This window comes from Bos indicus, chromosome 4 (genome assembly GCF_029378745.1).
Source record: "Bos indicus isolate NIAB-ARS_2022 breed Sahiwal x Tharparkar chromosome 4, NIAB-ARS_B.indTharparkar_mat_pri_1.0, whole genome shotgun sequence".
Lineage (NCBI taxonomy): Eukaryota > Metazoa > Chordata > Mammalia > Artiodactyla > Bovidae > Bos > Bos indicus.
The window spans coordinates 74954939-74970387 of NC_091763.1; positions in this window are offsets into that span (position 1 = coordinate 74954939).

Consider the following 15449-nt stretch of genomic DNA (forward strand, 5'->3'; position numbering starts at 1 on the left):
AATGGACTGCAGTATGCCAGCCTTCCCTGTTCTTCACCATCTCCCAGAGTTTGCTCAACTCATGTCCATTGCCACCGAGTTAAGGACCAAGAGAGATTGTCAGTTGAAAAGTCCCATAATAGTACTTTTAAAGGGCCCATTCCTTAAAAGGGCTTGCCAAAGGTAGCTCAGTGGTAAAGAATCTGCCTGCCAATGCAGGAGACACAGGAGATGTGGGTTTGGTCCCTGGGTCAGGAAGATCCCCTGGAGTAGAAAATGGCAACCTGCTGCACTTTTCTTGCCTGGAAGATTCCATGGACAGAGTAGCTTGGTGGGCTACAGTCTGCAGGCTCGCAAAGAGCCTGGACATGACTAAGCACATAAGCACGCATTCCTTAAGAGGGATTCATTATCTCTTTACTGTAAACATACTTAACTTGTTTATAGACTTAATAACCCTTTCAGCTGGAGGGAACTTCAATTTAAATGTATAATATGGTTGTAGTCTTTTATGTACACAGTATAGACTGTTGTGAGTCCTACTATAATCATAAGCTATAGTCATTTAGACTAATTTTCTAAAGCTTAAAAAGTAGTTTCACTCAAATTATGATGGAGGTTTGCAGTGGTTTTGTCTTTGCCCTTTCAACACACTGTTCTTGATGCGGGATGTTTTCAGCAGCAATGCAATTACTAATCTACATTTTGTGCCATTAAAAAAACGCAATTTTTTCTGGACCTATCGCTACATGAGACATTATCAAAGTATTTTCACAAAAGGCAGTATTGCCAGGGCCAGACATCTCTCACCTGGCTCCCAGGTGTATCTATGCCTTGGGAACTCAAGTTTCTGCAACATGAGTTTAACTGGCCTTGAGTGGGATAGAACCGGGAATGTACTTGGCATTGGAACAAGCCAAACAGGCTGGACTTCACAGAACAGACCCTCTTTTGTGTGGTGCGATCTGAGGAAACAGTCTGTTTGAATTTCCTAACTTGAGGGCAGTAATTTTTTCATCTTAACCATTAATAATTAAGATTTGTATCTTTATAGACTAGAAGGATTGGATGCCTGGAGCTATCAATAACCGCCTACAGATCACATTGTTCTTTGTATTGTCTGAGTGACTCATTGCAGTGAAATGCTGTGGGGCTGTCAGCCTCCACCAGGATCCACTGGCCTCCTCCTCACTAGCCTGGCTCCCTGAATGGGCCCCTGGCTCTCTCTCTTTAGCTGTGACAGTCTAGCTCAGGAAAGAAGTTCCATACCAGTCCTCACTTCTTACTGAGCAGAACTTTGTCCCCTGGGCAACTCCTTCCCAAATCCTTGATGCTCCGGTCTCAAAATTGCTCTCCAGGCTCCCTGGGACTTACTACTTTGTAGGAACTGGCTAGGCCCCTGAGAATGGCAGTATGTTAGAGATGCCAGAGGTTTTTCCCCCACCTCTTTCCCTCTTGGTTTGCTTTTATGACTCAGTTGTATGATTGAGTAAGGCAGGAAGATCCAGAAGGTCAAGAACATTCTGACCTCAAGTTCCACGGTCTGCCTGAGTGATTTTTGGTCTTTTTTTTTTTTTTGAAGTGTCATTTCTTAGCACCCTACTGCCAAGGTGGGTGGGGTAGGAAGTTGGGAGATTTTGTCCAGCTGTGGAAGATCTATGTTCACTTTCCACATCTGGGGTCCTTGTGAGAGCCAATGTGGGTTTACAGAGTGGGCTGACTCATTCAATGTCCATAATTCCTGACTTAGAAAGGCTTGTATTGTGAGCCCTGTGGGCCAGTGATATTCATGATAAAGGAAGTCATCAGGAAGGTGGGTTTCCTTTCCATCTCTTAACTTTTCCAGCTTGAGGGATATCTTCAAGATTTTAGAAGATTTGGCTTTTTTTATACATAATTTTATTTATTTATTTATGACTGTGCTGGGTTTTCATTGCTGCGAGGGCTTTTCTCTAGTTGCAGCAAGCGAGGGCTGCTCTGTAGTTGTGGTGTGTGGTATCTCATTGAGGTATCTTCTCTTGTTGCAGAGCATGGGCTTTAGGTGCATGGGCTCAGTAGTTGCAGCTCCTGGGCTTTGGAATACAGGCTCAGTAGTTGTGGCACATGGGCTTAGTTGCTTCTCAGCATGTGGGATCTTCCCGGACCAGGGATCAAACCTCTGTCCCCTGCATTGGCAGGTGGATTCTTTACCATTGAGCCACCAGGGAAGCCCAGACTTGGCTTTCTAATGCAATCAGACACCTAGGTCACAGAAACTGACTGTCAGGGAAATTTGGCACACTTGCCCTCATATCCAGGAGTTTCTGTAATTATAGCTGGGTTCTATCTACCCAACTTACTGAATCTGCAGTGCCTCACAGTATTTTCTAATTGATGATGCAAGATATCTGAATACACTAAACTTAAATCTTTGAGGAGAAAACAGGCTCATTCGGGTTTGTTCAAAGAGATACCAATTTAGCCTAAACATGCAGAAATGATGGATTCCCTAAGAGGCCGGCAAGTCTGCTGGTCAAACACCTGCTAAGTGAGATTCAGTTTTCAACACTGTCTGGGTAGAGCGTGACGAGTGATTGACCTCTGTCCATCTTAATGCCCTCCTCTGTGAAACGAGGGTACTGGTACAGACTCTCCCAAGTGCCTCTGAGAGAAGTAAGTGTCAGCACCTGCATACGGAAGTGTTCTCTATGGGTTTAACACGTGATTATTCAAACCGAGTTTCAAGATTCATTCACTCCAAGTATTTTTGTGCCAGGCACAATCCGAGGGGCAGGGACCCAATGGTTTGAAAGTATGTCCACCAAGAAGACACAATTTTCCTGGAAGTTGGGAAATATTGATTTTAGGATCATGGGCAAAGTTGTGGGCATCTTTTTTGCCCAATTAGTTCTGCAGGACAGTGTGTATCTTCATGGGAAACTGAATGGGGCCCTTAATGATGGAAACATTGAATTAAAGTGAGGATACCTAGGAAGAATGTACACCATAATTCCCAAGATTTTCTCAATATGTAAGAACCAGATTATTCCTGGATTTTACTAAAAATGATCAGGTGGGTCTGATCCTGGTCTGCTCTTGCTACCTGAGTTCTGTCTCATCTCTTCACCATAGTGCTTTCTGCAAAGTTTGGTACTCAGTAAATATGGAGTATAAATTGACTACTGAGCAGGAAGAAACCACTGGAATATGCATATGGATAGAAAGAAAGCAAATAATAAAGTGAAAATAGCAGAATATTAACAGGTGATTCTGAGTGATCTTTGAAATCATTTGAAAATATTTCCAATGAAAAGTTTTTTTAAAGATGACTAATAGAGTTGTAGGGTATGATTAATTTTAATGGTTCTTGTCGTTTTTCTGAGCTACTCTGTACATCTAAGTATATCTTGGACTTGTTCCCATGATGGACGTTACAAGAAATACTAATTAAATTTAATAGAATTAATTATATATGATTTATAAATATTTAATAAACTAGAATTGGAAATAGCACCAGACAGAAATGTTGAAACAGACAGCCTTCTGAGATAAATTTTCTCTGCTTTCATGGATTGTATTAAGTCTGCCTGTGATAATTTCACAAGAAGGAACATTTTTGTAGCTGCTGATTCATTTCTTCTTGGCAGACAGAGCACCAACAAAGTTGAGATATTACTGTTAATCTCTTTTTATTTAGATGTGTGCTAGAATAGCACTTGAGGCAGTATGGATATAAACCAGCACTTCTGTGTTACTATGAAGGCGTAATTTATTTACTAGAACCAAATTACCTTGTAGTGAGGGCCAAAAAAGTGGAATTCTCAAAGACTAAGCTGAATTCTCAGCTGACGTCTTTTTGAAGAAATTTCTGTTTCAGCTTGGAGTCTTACCAACTACAATTATTTCCCCAAATGAAATACAATATTAATTTGCTAGGGCTATTGTAACAACACCAGGGCTTCCCTGGTGGCTCAGACAGTAAAGCGTCTGCCTGCAATGCGGGAGACCTGGGTTTGATTCCTGGGTCGGGAAGATCCCCTGGAGAAGGAAATGGCAATCCACTCCAGCACTCTTGCCTGGAAAATCCCATGGACAGAGGAGCCTGATAGGCTACAGTCCATGGGGTCGCAAAGAGTCAGACACGACTGAGCAACTTCACTTTCACTTTCATTGTAACAACATCCCACAGACAGACATGTGCTATCTTCCTGTTGTGGCGTTTCCAAGTACAAGATGGTGGTAAGGAACGGCCAGGGCCCTGAGGCACTCAGGAATGGTCAGTTCCTGGCCTCTCTCCTCATTTCTCACATCTCCTTGGCTTGTGGCAGTGTAACTCCAATTTTTACATGACGTCCTTATGTGCAAACCTGTGTCCAAATTGCCCTCTTTTTGTAAGGACGCACTTGCCTTGGGTTAAAGCTCACCCTCATGCTGCTGCTGCTGCTGCTAAGTCGCTTCAGTTGTGTCCGACTCTGTGCGACCCCATAGACGGCAGCCCACCAGGCTCCCCCATCCCTGGGATTCTCCAGGCAAGAACACTGGAGTGGGTTGCCATTTCCTTCTCCAATGCATGAAAGTGAAAAGTGAAAGTGAAGTCGCTCAGTTGTGTCTGACTCTTAGCGACCCCATGGACTGCAGCCTACCAGGCTCCTCCACCCTTGGGATTTTCCAGGCAAGAGTACTGGATTGGGGTGCCATTGCCATGACCTCACCCTAAAATAGGTCACACACACACAGGTACTGGGATTAGTACATCAGTATCTTGGGGAGAGACATAATTTGACCCACAACAAAGACATTTATGCTACTGTAGATAGTTGAAGATAAAGGCTATATAGTTTTTAATTAACTCCAACTTTTTGAGAAATTTAATTCCACAGATCTGATCAAAGTAAAAGAAAATGCTCAAATAATTTCAAACTTTATATTGTATTTTATACAAATTTTATGTTTTACCCTGTGTAGATCTTAATTTAAGGAGGCTTCATTAGCATCTTAGTACATGTTGCTTGGGCTTCCCAGGTGGCAATAATAGTAAAGAATCCACCTGCCAATGCAGGAGATGCAGGAGATGCCAGTTTGATCCCTGAGTCAGGAGGATCCCCGGAGGAGGAAATGGCAACCCCCTCCAGTACTCTTGACTGGAAAATCCCATGGACAGAGCAGCCTGGTGGGCTACAGTCTATGGGGTTGCAAACAGTCAGACACAAGTTAGTGACTGATCATGCAGGCACAAGTTGCTTATCATAAAAATTATAAAACCAATAGATCATCTGAGTTCTTTGACTCTGAGAAAGATCAGTTTAAAACCAGAAATGAATTATTTTTTGTGTTTTTTTTTTAATTGGAGGATAATTATATTGTTGTGTTGATTTCTGCCATATGAATCAGCCATATGTATGCATATACCCTTCCTTTTGAGCCTCCTTCCCATCCCACTCCTCCAGGTCATCACAGAGCACCGAATTGAGCTCCCTGTGTTAACAGCAGCTTCCCACTCGCTGTCTGTTTTACATGTGGTGCTGTGCGTATGTCAGTGCTACTCTCCCTATTCATTCAGCCCTCTCCTCCCCCTTCTTTAACCTCAGGTCTGTTCTGTACATCGGCATCTATTCCTACTCTGCAGATAGGTTCACCGGTACCATTTTTCTAGATTCCATGTATATGCAAGCTATTTTAAATAGAAGTTTTAAATGGGTGCATAATTGGACCTCCCCTAACACCACTGTGTGCTCCTAAGAGATAGAACATAATGATGCAGGAGGCCTCTGAGGTCAGAACTCCTCACTACCTCCTCCTCAGGTGAACAACTCATCCCTGAGGGGTAAGATCATGTTAGAATCCCATAGGGACACCCTGGATCCATGTCACCGGACCAATATTTTGAAAATGGAAAATTGAGTAAAAATTGAATGCGTTTCCCTAGCAGCTTGGACATGAGTGTCTGTCTTGGGTAAATTCTAAAGCAACAGTTCATACATGAGCACTGCCACTTGTGTTGTCCCCAGTAACTCATCAGAAATCATGGAGTTGATGGGCTTGGCCAGTCAGTAGTTTTAAGTGGGACCAAGGGGAGGAGAGGAGCGGATGCAGGAGGCTCTTGGTCAGAACCCATGCTCCCTTCCTGGTACCCCACTTGCTCTTTCTGGGTGGAAGAGAAAGAGTTCAAATCACAGCTAGCACCCAAGGGTTTGCCACACCCAGGCAGGTTACCATCCACTTCTCTGTGTAGAGATTTATTTGATCACTTTGTCAGAATTCAAGTCAATGTAGAATAAGTTATGAAAATCTTAAGGACTAGGGGAACCCATTCCAGGGTGGACCTTCTTCTCTTGGGTGTCTCTCACTATTAAGTTTCTGTAGAGTGGAATTGGTTCAGTTCAGTTCAGTTGCTCAGTCGTGTCCAACTCTTTGTGACCCCATAGACTACAGCACGCCAGGCTTCTCTGTCCATCACCAGCTCCTGGAGCTTGCTCAAAATTATGTCCATCAAGTTGGTGATACCATCCAACCATCTTGTCCTCTGTCCTTTTCCTCCTGCCTCAGTCTTTCCCAGCATCAGGGTCTTTTCTAATGAGTCAGTTCTTCACATCAGGTGGCCAAAGTATTGGCGCTTCAGCTTCAGTATCAGTCCTTCCAATGAATATTCAGGACTGATTTCCTTTAGGATGGACTGGTTGGATCCCCTTGCAGTCCAAGGGACTCTGAAGAGTCTTCTCCAATACCAGAGTTAAAGTAGCACTAAAATACTAGCCCTTGGCCTCAAACAACTAAAGACCTTAGAAAAACTTTCTCTGCAGTTGGCTTGAATTGAATCATTTTCCAGAGATTTGTGCTTGCCATGGCCTCTTTCTTGGAGTCTCTACTTTCGTAAGTTACTGCATTTTTTTTAACCATCTCCTTGGCCACTGTTGTCAGGCAAGCAGCAAGGAAACTTGATTGTCAAAGTTCAGGAATGTGAGCTGAACTTTGAAAGACCTCAATAACACCAGTGCCCTGCAGAGGGTGAGCATTTTTCTTCAAATGCTGTGGATGACAAAAATTTGTAATTCTCACAGATAGCTGGTTTCTTGTGCAGAGGGGAGAGACTTGATGCTAGTGGAGAAGGCAGCAGTAGTGACAGTGGTTAGGACAGGATGGTAGGGACAGAGGGAGACACACAAAGAATCCAGAAATAGACCCACCAGAAATCGGAGAAGGCAATGGCACCCCACTCCAGTACTCTCGCCTGGAAAATCCCCTGGATGGAGGAGCCTGGTGGGCTGCAGTCCATGGGGTCGCTAAGAGTCGGACACGACTGAGCGGCTTCACTTTCACTTTTCACTTTCATGCACTGGAGAAGGAAATGGCAACCCACTCCAGTACTCTTGCCTGGAAAATCCCATGGATGGAGGAGCCTGGTGGGCTGCAGTCCATGGGGTCACTAAGAGTCGGACACGACTGAGCGACTTCACTTTCACTTTTCACTTTTATGCACTGGAGAAGGAAATGGCAACCCACTCCGGTGCTCTTGCCTGGAGAATCCCAGGGACGGGAGAGCCTGGTGGGCTGACATCTATGGGGTCGCACAGAGTCGGACACGACTGAAGCGACTTGCAGCAGCAGCAGCAGCAAATAGGCCAAGCTGATTTTTAACAAAGGTGCAGTAGTAACTCAGTGGAGAAAGAGTAGCCTTTTCAACAATGATACTGGCACAATTAGACATCCAGAAGAAAAAGAAAAAGAAAGAAAGAACTTCAGCCTACACTTCACACCTTATATAAAAATTAATTGAATGGATCATGGACTTAAAAAATGTAAAATGATAACATTTTTGAAAAAAAGAAAAACCAAAGGAAAAAATTAGCATGATCTATAAAAGAAAAAATGGTTAAGTTGAATCTTATAAAAATTTAAAACTTTTGTGCTGCAAATGACCCTACTAAAAGGTTGAAAGTACAGTCTACAGTCTGAAGAGAAACACTTGCCAACTACATATTCAACAAAGAACTAGTGTTTAACATGTATAAAGAACTCTCAGAATTCAACAGTAAAAATACAAATAATCCAGTTAGAAACTGGACCTCAAAATGAAAATAGACATTTCACTGAAGAGAATGTGAAGAACAAATAAACACATGAAAGGATGTATGTGAACATCACTAGCAATCTAGGGAAACGCAAGGTAAGACCACAGTGATATATCACTACACACTTAGAGAACTAGCTGAGCTAAAACAGTGTCACCAAATGCCAGCAAGGGTGCAGAGACTAGATCACTCATCCCCCGCCGGTGAGGATGTAAAACAGTACGGCAACTCTGAGAAATGGTTTGACAATTTTTTATAAAATGAAACAGGAAAATATATGTCCCAGAAATGATACCTTTGATCACTTATCCCAGTGAAATGGAGACATGTTCATACCAAAACCTGTGCATGAATGTTCCTAGCAGCTTTATCTGTAATACTCCTAAACTGGAAACCTCCCCAGTATCTTTACTGATTGAACAGTTAAACAAACTGCAGAACCTTCACACCATAGAACACTATGCAGGACTATTGGTACAGGGAATAACCGGGGTGAGTCTCTAGAGAGAGATGCTGAGGGCAAAAGTCTAGCTCAAAAGGTTATTACATACCATATGATGGTATTTATAGAACATTCTTGAAATGACAAAATTATCGAGATGGAGAGATTAGTGGAGGAGCTAATTAGGAGGTTAGAGTGCAGCTATAATAGGGCAGCAGGAGGGATCTTTGTGATGGAACATTCTGGATCTTGGCCATATCAAAGATTGAGATATTGTCTTGTAGTCGTTGTGCAAGATGTTACCACTGAAGAAATCTGGGTAAAGGATATGTGGTATATACTTTTTAAAAACTCCAGTTATCTTGAAGTAAAAATTTTAATTTAAAAATAATTTAAGGTTGTTTTGGGACTTCTCACGTGGTGCTAGTGGTTAAGTACCCACCTGCCAATCCAGGAGAAGCAGTTCGATCCCTGGGTTGGGAAGGTCCCCTGAAGAGGGCGTGGCAACCCACTCTAGTATCCTTGCCTGAGAAATCCCACAGACAGGGGATCCTGGCAGGCTATAGTCCATGGGGTTGCAAAGAGTCAGACACGACTGAAGTGACTTAGCACACAGCACGCACGTAAGGTTGTTGTAACATGCAAAATTAAAAGTGTGAGCTACTTCCTCACACCTCCTTTTTCTAACCAGGCCCATGGTATCCTTTTCCCCAATTATCTTTTAAGGATAAAAGTTCCAGAGCAGGAAAGCATCTAAGATCCTCTAGGGGGTGGACATCTTGAATTGTTCTGATTTTCTCCCTAACGAGATCCAGCCCTGTCTTGGGCCCGACACCATCTGTTTCTACTTTCTTGTGTACCAAGACCCAGATGGGGGAGATTCTGTACCATAGTAGATCCTGTAGAGTAATTCTTGGAAGCTTAAAAATTCTGTATTTATCTGGGATCAAGATAATATGTTTGTGTCAATAACCAAACATCTCCAGAGAGAATACCAGCAGGAAATGGGGGTGGAAGAAAGATCAGAAAATCAAGCCAAGTGGGAGAGATTCAGAAGCTTTGCCAGAGGCAAGGACCACCCTCTTGACATTATATCCCAGCTATCTGGCAATTCGTTCCTTTAAACATCATCAGTTAGGCATATTTTAGCCACGAAAGGCTCACCATCATTTGAACAGCAGCATATCCCAGTCTGAAATTGACCAAGGAAATGGAGTCTGCCAGGGACCAAGGAATCATGCTGTCCATGTGTACCACTTATAATCTGACCTCTTGACAGGGTTGGCCGATGAAATGTTTAGTTCCCTGACTTACTGGCAGGACATCTGCAGTCAGCAGTGTCTAATTTCTTCTCCCTCTGGATCCAGGTTTGCTGCCCTAGCCTAAAAAATAAATGGAAAATTTTGTGTGCTGAGCAGGGCTAATTCTGGCATTCTTGAGACCAGAAAACTTATTGAATTGAGGTAAGGCTATGAAAGAATGTATTTCCAGGACTATTGAGATTCTCTCTGTACAGGACAAAAAATCTTAAGTTAGTTACAAATATAACAACCTGTTAGCTCAGTCGGGCGCTTCCCTGGTGGCTCATTGGTAAAGAATCAGACTATCAATGCAGGAGATTCAAGTTTGATCCCTGGGTCAGGAAGATCCCCTCAAGAAGGAAATGGCAACCCACTCCAGTATTCTTGCCTAGGAAATCCCATGGACAGAGGAGCCTGGTAGGCTACAGTCCATGGGGTCATAAGAGTTGGACACAACTTAATGACTAAACAACAACATAACTCAGTCTCATTTTTGAAAAAGATATCATCACAAGTGTTTATTCCATGGGCAAAATCCCTTCCAAAATAAACAGTCGGAGAAGGCAATGGCACCCCACTCCAGTACTCTTGCCTGGAAAATCCCATGGATGGAGCAGCCTGGTAGGCTGCAGTCCATGAGGTCGCTAAGAGTTGGACACGATTGAGCGACTACACTTTAACTTTTCACTTTCATGCATTGGAGAAGGAAATGGCAACCCACTCCAGTGTTCTTGCCTGGAGAATCCCAGGGACGGGGGAGCCTAGTGGGCTTCCGTCTATGGGGTCGCACAGAGTCGGACACGACTGAAGCGACTTAGCAGCAGCAGCAGCAGCTTTGCATTTCAAGTAGATCTGGTTCAAGAGCAGAGTTGCCACTGAAGTTAGGAGGAGGTCTAGGTCCCAGCCTCCATAACATGGCATGTCAAGGAAGACAGTCACATATGACAGCCCGTATAAGCATGCCTCCTCTGCCTCCACCGTCCCTATGTTACATCATCCTCCATGGTCCCCACATGAGTGTCCCCATCCCCATCATCCTCACAGGATGTTGCCCACCCCATCCCATACAACCATGTCCCTTCTCAATATCCTCATTTGACTTTTCTTTGAGTTGCTTCACCTGCTTGGTGTGACCATTTTTGATTCTCCTTTTTGTATTCCTTGTGTTTCCCAGAATGATAAACAAGAGTCCAGGAATGGGATGATTAGAAAAAACGATGTTCTGTGCTGGTTATTTGTTGTGGCCTTTTTTTTTCCCTAAACAAAAACTTGAAAGATCAGATAGAATGCATTTTGTATATAAAAGTTGGATAACTATTGCTGAATTGCCCTCCATAAAGATTTTTCCAATTTATTTTCCCACCAGCAGTGAGAAAGTTTCCCCTTCTTTTCAATGGTGATCTGTATTGGGGATTATCTTCTATGTCTTGTTCAGTCTTATGCGATAACTAGTAGCTCATTGCTGGAATTCACATTGCTTTGATTATTAGTGACATTTAACATTTTTAAAATTTTTGTTTTGTTGACTTTTTTTTTTTTTTTTTTTAGTATCTTGCTTGTTCATGTATTTGCAGTATTTGCCTTTTGGTCTGATTTTAAGAGATCTTTAATAGGTGTATTAAGCTGCTAAGGAGCTTCCCCCATGGCTCAGTGGGTAAAGAATCCACCTGCAACGCAGGAGATACAGGAAATGCAGATTCGATCCTGGATCCAGAAGATCCCCTGGAGGAGGGCATGGCAACCCACTCCAGTATTCTTGCCTAGAGAATCCTATGGACAGAGGAGCCTGGCACACTCAGTCCATAGGGTTGCAAAGAGTCAGACTCCCCTGAAGCAACTGAGCACCCAGAGCCTGCTAGGGCTGCTATCACTAAGTACAGCAGATAGGGTGCCTTCAATGACAGAAGTTTATTTTCTCACAGTGCTGGAGGCTAGAAGTCAGAGATCAAGGTGTCAGCAGGGTTAGTTTCTCCTGAGGCCTCTCTCCTTGGTTTGTAGACAGCTGTCTTCTCCCTGCGTCCTCATGTCATCTTCCCTCTGTGTGTGTCTGAGTCCTGATCTCTTCATGTAAGAACATCAAAACCAATACAATATTGTAAAGTTTAAAAAAAAAAGAACATCAGTGAGACTGAATTAGGGTCCCAGCCAGATGACCTCATTTTACCTTAATCCCCAACATACAAATCCTGAGCCCATGTCTGTCAGAATTTTAAGTATTCTATCTAGTCCATTTTTTGCCTTCTAAATTTATTTCTGTTGATAGCTAATACTAAGAAACTATTGCTTGCCACATGCCAGGCACTAAATTATTTACAAATATTAAGTAGTTAATCATCACACAGCCATGTGAAGTAGGTTTTATTATTAACTTGTCCTGGGTCACACAACTAGGAGGTGGTGAAGCTAATATGTTTACCTGGGCAGTGTTTAACCAATATGCAATTCTGCCTCCCAGGGGAGAACCTTAGCCATCCAGAGGTCTCAAACTTGCTTCCCTTGGGGGTTGTACTTTACGGAGCCTTTTCATCCCAGTAGCATGACACTGATTTATTTTTCCTTCTTCTATTTATATCATGTTGATTTAGAATTTGTTTAGGTCCAAGAATTTTTTTTTTTTTTCTCATTAGCCATCAGTCATTGAGGACTTATGATTGCCTGGTGCTGTGCTAGGGTACTTACAAACACAACTTTACTTAAGCCATACAATAACCAATTTTAGCAAACCTCCTGGTTGTACACATGAGAAAACCTTAGTTTCCAGGAAGTTGTTAATTGTTCCAGTTCACATAACAAATCAATGGGAAACTGGGGTTAAAATCAAGGTTTATCAGTCACCAGACTGTTACTCAGAGTCACCATTTCGTTACTCAAAATCACCATTCTGACAGTGGAGATAGGATTCCAACTCTACAGCTTTCCCAAGTGCTTCATTTGCCAGTTGTCCTTGAGCTATGTGTTGTTATATTTGTTTATTAGTTTTACTGAATTGGCCTAAGTATCAAAAGACCAAATTTTATTTTGTGGAATTTCTAGTCTATCCATTCTATTTCTGCAAGAGATCACTTAAATAGAATAAATGCAATTCAGTGGACCAGAATAGAATTCTGATATTTAAAGAAGTTTTTTTTTCTTTTAAATAAAGTCCTCATTTTGTAAAGTTAAAAATTGAATCTTGCAAAATTAATAACTCATCTTTCCAAGTTAATAATTCCATGAAAAATGGTTATCAAACTAAACCTTTGAAGTCAGCTGGGCTGCTGTTTTAAATCCATTAAAAAACTTATACACTCAGAGAAGAATTTACTAAGATTATGGAATTTAGAGTGTGTGCTACTATTTTTGAATTCAAAATATTTTCAAAATGCTGGGTTTGGGTGGCAGCAGATGGATTGTGTGGAACATGCCCCTGGCATCCAGGGAAACACATTCCATGCTGTGGGTCCAAGGAGACCAGGCTGCAGACTGGGAAAGGCTGGAGTCAGGCAGAGCTGGGAGACCTTCAGTGTCATCACTTATCGCACAGAACCCTGGGCAAGGCGCATAAGCTCGTTGCAGCACAATTACCTTATGGGCAAAATGGGAGGAACGTGAAACCTGCCTCCAAGAATTTTATGAGAATCCTTGATAATGCATGTAAAGCATGTAGCACAGTGCCCGGTGGCAAATGGCAGTTCTGCTGTTGATCTGATTGAAGCTCGTTTGTTATTCTCTGTGTGCATTTACATGTTTGAGAATCGGAGGTCTCCTCCAATAAAATTCATGATGGATTGTTGTTGTTCAGTTGCCAAGTTGTCCCATTTTTACATGTATGAACTATGAAAGGGTATCCAGATGTGGGAGACCCCTGCATAACCTGTGTTGTCTGGCGTGTGGCAGGTAAGAAGTCTGCCAGTCACTGGAGAACACACCTCCCTCTGCCGGTGAAGTCTTAAGATTCCCTGAAATATATCTTCACCGAATGAGGCTTTGTTTCATTCCATGGGTAGGAGTTGATAGACTTTCTTCACTGATTCATTCATTCCAAAACTATTTGTTGAGCCCCACTGTGTGCAGACATCTGTGAAAGACACAAGCATGATAAGACACATGACCACTTTTCAAAGATACCTATTCTAGCAGGGGAAGCAAGAAACCCACAGACACCTTCTGGATGAGGCAGGGCAGGCCCAGACAAGATAGACAGACTGTCGCCCTGGCCGCAATGTGTGTGGCCCAGGTTAGTGCAGATAAGCGTGCGCTGGAGGTGCACTGCTGGCTCTTCCTCGATGCTCTGCATAGCATGGAAGAGGAGGGTGATATATGTGTGGGGATTGAGGTGGTCTTAAAATTAAGAATGCTCCACTTTGAGTTCTGGTTACCTAAGCCCACAGTGGTGCGACAGTAGAAAAGATAACAGTGCCATGCGTGGAAGCTTTTTCTCGACAAGGCCCCTGCTAGGCACTTTTTGTGAGTACATTAATCTCTTATTGCTGCTGTAACAAATCACTACAAACTAAGTAGCTTAAAAAGACAAATTTATTATCTCACAGTTCTGAAGGCCAGAAGTCTGAAAGGGGTCTCACTAGGCAGAAATTCAAAGTGTTGTCAGAGCCCCTGGGCAAGTGCACACGGGAGAAAGATCTGTTTGGGAAAATTTATCAGGAACTAATCACTGGGGAAGATGGAAAAGGAGCTTCCCAGCACAATCTTGAGAGGCATCCATGTTATTGCACCAACAAGCTATATCTACCCCTACTGGTCACAGTGGTTTTTAGTGATGGTTGTAAATAAGTGGTTGAGCTGGCAGTTTTAGAACTGTGGAATAGGGCACGTTTTTGGCAGGTAGCATTGCATAGGGGTGGAAGGTGCAGAGGCTGTGGGGTCAGAGGCCAAGTTCAGAGCCTTTCCTCCCCATCGTGTCCGTTTTGAACAACTCCAAGTTTCTAGGAGATGTGATTTCCTCGTTCATAAAATGTGGACACCTCTCCCCCTTCCCCTGCTGGCAGAGGAAGCTGAACCCATTGTTTTTGTTGAATTTCTGGCTCACAGTTGGCCCTAGAGAAGTGTGAGCTGGTCTGCAACTTCTCTGTAGGACAAACACAATGAAAATGTTCTCACAGGGTGCTGGAGAAGGATTCGTGATGTTGTTGGTAGAATAGTGATTTGATGCCGATGAAACGCTGCAAATGCAACTGTTGTGTTTTTCCACAAAGCTGGTGTGGTCCCAAGGCTCCTTGCTGTTCAGAGCCAGCTGGGAGGGCAGGGGAGTGGCCTCGGTGCCAGACACACAGACCCTCTGAAGTTCTCTCTGTCACCCGGCCCCTCTGAAAGTGCTATTCCCACAGGCGTTTCCCTACTTCTCTGAGAAACAGTGTTCTTTTCCTCAAAAGAGCCTTTCATTTCATCCCATCCTGAATATCTAATTATTTTCTCACTGAACTCCCAGCTATGGGGGCCCAGCCGGGATATTGCTTGGCAAAGCTAATTGGTTTCTTTCACCTCCAGGCTTAACATGCACCCTGACAGCCATTGTCCCTTAACCCGGGGTCCTTTTCCATGTCACAGGCTGGGACCCTCACAGCAGTGTCAGCAGTTGGCCAGAAGGGAATAGGGAAACGTGGCATTTTCTTTGAATCTGACAGTGTAGTCACATGTGAGAAAACTGGAAAAACAGCTTACAGGTTTAATTTTTGTTTTTAT